The following is a 5,019-nucleotide window of genomic DNA, read 5'->3' as shown; positions in this document are numbered from 1 at the left end:
TTCATAGCTTTAAGGCATAGACACTAGACACTAATGATCATATAGTAAAGACACAAACATAAATAAAACATAAAGCATAGTAAACGAAAAACAGAAAAATAAGAACAAGGAGATTAAGGAACGGGTCCACCTTAGTGAGGGTGGCGTCTTCCTCTTCTTGAAGAACCAATAGTGCTCTTGAGCTCCTCTATGTCTCTTCCTTGTCTTTTTTGCTCCTCCCTCATAGCTCTTTGATCTTCTCTAATCTCATGGAGGATGATGGAGTGCTCTTGGTGCTCCACTCTTAGTTGTCCCATGTTGGAACTTAATTCTCCTAAGGAAGTGTTGATTTGCTTCCAATAGTTTTCTGGAGGGAAGTACATCCCCTGAGGCATCTCAGGGATTTCATGGTGAGGGATTTCCTCATGCTCTTATTGAGGTCCATGATCTCTTGTTTGCTCCATCCTTTTCTTAGTGATGGGCTTGTCCTCTTCAATGAGGATGTCTCCCTCTATGTCAATTCCAGCCGAATTCCAAAGGTGGCAAATGAGGTGAGGAAAGGCTAACCTTGCCAAAGTGGAGGACTTGTCAGCCACCTTGTAGAGTTCTTGAGGTATAATCTCATGAACCTCCACTTCCTCCCCAATCATGATACAATGGATCATGATGGCCCGGTCTACAGTAACTTCAGACCGGTTGCTAGTAGGAACGATTGAGCGTTAAATAAACTCCAACCATCCTCTAGCTATAGGCTTAAGGTCCAGTCTTCTCAATTGAACCGGCTTGCCTCTTGAGTCAACCTTCCATTGAGCTCCTTCTACACATATGTCCATGAGGACTTGGTCCAACCTTTGACCAAAGTTGACCCTTCTAGTGTAGCGGCGTGCGTTTTCTTCCATCAGTGGCAAGTTGAACGCCAGCGTTACATTTTCCGGACTGAAATCTAAGTATTGCCCCTGAACCATGGTAAGCCAATGCTTTGGATTCGGGTTCACACTTTGATCATGGTTCCTAGTGATCTATGAGTTTACATAGAACTCTTGAACCATTAGGATCCCGACTTGTTGAATGGGGTTGGTGAGAACTTCCTAACCACTTCTTTGGATCTCAAGTCGGATCTCCGGATACTCATTCTTTTTGAGCTTGAAAGGGACCTCAGGGATCACTTTCTTCTTGGCCACAACTTCATAGAAGTGGTCTTGATGGACCTTTGAGATGAATCTCTCCATCTCCCATGACTCAGAGGTGGAAGCAATTGCCTTTCCTTTCCTCTTTCTTGAGGTTTCTCTGGTCTTAGGTGCCATTAATGGTTATGGAAAAACAAAAAGCAATGCTTTTTACCACACCAAACCTAAAATGTTTGCTCGTCCCCGAGCAAAAGAAGAGGGAAAGAAGGAGAAGAAGAAGAAGAATGGAGGAGAGGAAGAGAGGTGTGTATTCGGCCAAGGGTAAGAAGAAAGGGTTGTGTTGTGTGAAAATGAAGAAGGAATGAGGGGTTTATATAGGAGTGGGGAAGGGTTAGGGTTCGGCCATTAGGGTTGGGTTTGGGAGGGAAAAGAGTTTGAATTTTGGAGGTAGGTGGGGTTTATGGGGAAGAGTGAGTGAAGTGATTGGTGAAGGGTATTTAGGGAAGAGAGTTATGAAAAGGTGTGAAGAGGAGAGAATAAGTGGTGGGGATCCTGTGGGGTCCACAGATCCAGTGGGGCCAAAGACTTAACATCCTTGCTCCAATTAGGCGTGTAAAACGCCCTTGCTATGCAATCCTGGCGTTTAACACCAGACTGCTGCTTGTTTCTGGCGTTAAACGCCCAAATGTACCCTGTTTCTGGCGTTAAACGCCAGCTTGGTGCTTGTTTCTGGCGTTTAAACGCCAGAATGCTCCTCCTCCAGGGTGTGCTATTTTTAATGCTATTTTTCATTCTGTTTTTGATTTTTCAGTAGTTTTTGTGACTCCACATGATCATCAACCTAATGAAACACGAAATAACAAAAAGAAAATAAAATAGATATGATTAAATAACATTGGGTTGCCTCCCAACAAGCACTTCTTTAATATCAATAGCTTAACAGTGAGCTCTCATGGAGCCTCACAGATAATCAGAGCAAGGTTGGAACCTCCCAACACCAAACATAGAGTTTGAATGTGGGGGTTCAACACCAAAATCAGAGTTTGGTTGTGGCCTCCCAACACTAAACTTATAGTTTGACTGTGGGGGGTTTTGGTTGACTCTGCAGTGAGAGAAACTTTTCATGCTTCCTCTCCATGGTTATAGAAGGAGAACCTTGAGTCTTAAAAACAAGGTAGTCCTCATTCAGTTAGAGGACCAACTCTCCTCTGTCCACATCAATCACAGCTTTTGCTGTGGCCAGGAAGGGTCTTCCAAGGATGATGGATTCATCCTCATCCTTCCCAGTGTCTAGGATTATGAAATCAGCAGGGATGTAAAGGCCTTCAACCTTTACTAACACGTCCTCTACTTGTCCATAAGCCTGTTTTCTTGAGTTGTCTGCTATCTCTAATGAGATTCTGGCAGCTTGCACCTAAAGGATTCCTAGTTTCTCCATTACAGAGAGTGGCATTAAGTTTATTCCTGACCCCAGGTCACACAGAGCCTTCTCAAAGGTCATGGTGCCTATGTTACAGGGAATTAGGAATTTACCAGGATCCTATTTCTTTTGAGGTAATTTCTGCCTATCCAATGCATTTAGTTCATTGGTGAGCAAGGGAGGTTCATCTTCCCTAGTCTCATTACCAAATAATTTGGCATTTAACTTCATGATTGCACCAAGGTACTTAGCAACTTGCTCTTCAGTAACGTCTTCATTCTCTTCAGAAGAAGAATACTCATCAGAGCTCATGAAGGGCAGAATGAGGTTTAATAGAATCTCTATGGTCTCTAGATGAGCCTCAGATTCCTTTGGTTTCTCAAAGGGAAACTCCTTATTGGTCACTGAGCGTCCCAGGAGGTCTTCCTCACTAGGATTCACCTCCTCCTCCTCCCTTGTAGGTTCGGCCAGATGGTCAAATCAATGGCCTTACACTCTCTCTTTGGATTTTCTTCTGTATTGCTTGGGAGAGTACTAGGACGAGTTTCAGTGACTCTTTTACTCAGCTGGCCCACTTATGCCTCCAAATTTCTAATGGAAGACCTTGTTTCATTCATGAAACTCATAGTGGCCTTAGATAGATCAGAGACTATATTTGCTAAGCTAGATGGATTCTGCTCAGAATTCTCCGTCTGTTGCTGAGTGGATGATGGAAAAGGCTTGCTATTACTAAACCTGTTTCTTCCACCATTATTAAAGCCTTGTTGAGGCATTTGTTGATCCTTCCATGAGAAATTTGGGTGATTTCTCCATGAGAGATTATAGGTGTTTCCATAGGGTTCCCCCATGTAATTCACCTCTGCTATTGCAGGGTTCTCAGGATCATAAGCTTCTTCTTCAGAAGATGCCTCTTGAGTACTGTTGGATGTAGCTTGCATTCCATTCAGACTCTGAGAAATCATATTGACTTACTGAGTCAATATTTTGTTCTGAGCCAATATGGCATTCAGAGCATCAATTTCAAGAACTCCCTTCCTATGAGGCGTCCAATTACTCACAGGATTCCTTTCAGAAGTGTACATGAATTGGTTATTAGCAACCATATCAATGAGTTCTTGAGCTTCTGCAGGCATTTTCTTTAGGTGAATGGATCCACCTGCAGAATGGTCCAATGACATCTTAGATAATTCAGACAGACCATTATAGAATATATCCAGGATGGTCCATTCTGAAAGCATGTCAGAAGGACACTTTTTGGTCAGTTGCTTATATCTCTCCCAAGCTTCATAGAGGGATTCACCTTCTTTCTGTCTGAAGGTTTGAACATCCACTCTAAGCTTACTAAGCTTTTGAGGAGGGAAGAACTTGGCTAAGAAAGCCGTGACCAGCTTATCCCATGAGTTCAGGCTATCCTTAGGTTGAGAGTCCAACCATATTCTAGCTCTGTCTCTTACAGTAAACGGGAAAAGCATAAGCCTGTAGACCTCGGGATCAACCCCATTGGTCTTAACAGTATCACAGATCTGCAAGAATTCAGTTAAAAACTGAAAAGGATCTTCTGATGGAAGTCCATGAAACTTGCAGTTCTATTGCATCAGAGAAACTAATTGAGGTTTTAGCTCAAAATTGTTTGCTTCAATGGCAGGGATTGAGATGCTTCTTCCATGTAAGTTGGAATTTGGTGCACTAAAGTCACCAAGCATCTTCCTTGCATTGTTATTATTTTCAGCCATGCCTCCTTCTTTTTCGAAAATTTCTGTCAGATTTTCTCCAGAGAGTTGTGCTTTATCTTCCCTTAGCTTCCTTTTCAGAGTCCTTTCAAGTTCATGATCAGCTTCAACAAGAATGTTCTTATCCTTGTTCCTGATCATATGAAAAAGAAGACAACACAAAAGAAAATATGGAATCCTCTATGTCAGAGTATAGAGATTCCTTATGTAAGTATAAGAAGAGAAAAGTAGTAAAAGAAAAAGATAAGAATCCAAACACAGGGGAGAGGAGTGGGTTTGAATTTTTGAGTGAAAGAGGGGTGTTAGTAGATAAATAAATAAAGGGGATGAGAGATAAGAGAATTCGAAAATTAAATAAAATAAAATAAAAACATTTTTGTTTTTAATTTAAAATCAAAGTTAGAATTCGAAAATTAGAAAGAAAAATGAAACTAATTTAAATTGAAATTTAAAACAATTAGTTAATTAAAATTGAATTTTGAAAAGGAGGGAAGGGATTTTCGAAAATTAGAAAGAGAGAGTTAGTTAGGTAGTTTTGAAAAAGATACGAATCAATCAAAAAGTTAAGTGGTTAATTGAAAAAGATTTGAAAATCAAATTTTGAAAAGATAAGTAGTTAGAAAAGATTTTGAAATTAATTTTGAAAAAGATGTGATCGAAACTTATTTTGAAAAAGATTTGAAAAAGAAATTTAAAAAGATTTGATTTTAAAAATTAAAGTTGATTACTTGACTAACAAGAAACAAAAAGATAGTATTTTAAA

General features: G+C 40.3%; 1 non-coding gene across 1 annotated transcript; it reads left to right on the top strand.

Moving 5' to 3' along the window:
* The first annotated feature begins 3,758 nt into the window (after window positions 1-3,758).
* On the top strand, window positions 3,759-3,866 carry LOC112761239 (small nucleolar RNA R71). Its single transcript, XR_003181644.1, has one exon. It is a non-coding gene; the product is annotated as a small nucleolar RNA R71 (small nucleolar RNA).
* Window positions 3,867-5,019: the final 1,153 nt, after the last annotated feature.

The sequence above is a fragment of the Arachis hypogaea genome, chromosome 16, assembly GCF_003086295.3.
Source record: "Arachis hypogaea cultivar Tifrunner chromosome 16, arahy.Tifrunner.gnm2.J5K5, whole genome shotgun sequence".
Taxonomy (NCBI): Eukaryota; Viridiplantae; Streptophyta; class Magnoliopsida; order Fabales; family Fabaceae; genus Arachis; species Arachis hypogaea.
Note: the sequence above shows the minus strand (reverse complement) of the source record. Positions and strands in the feature narration are given on the sequence as shown.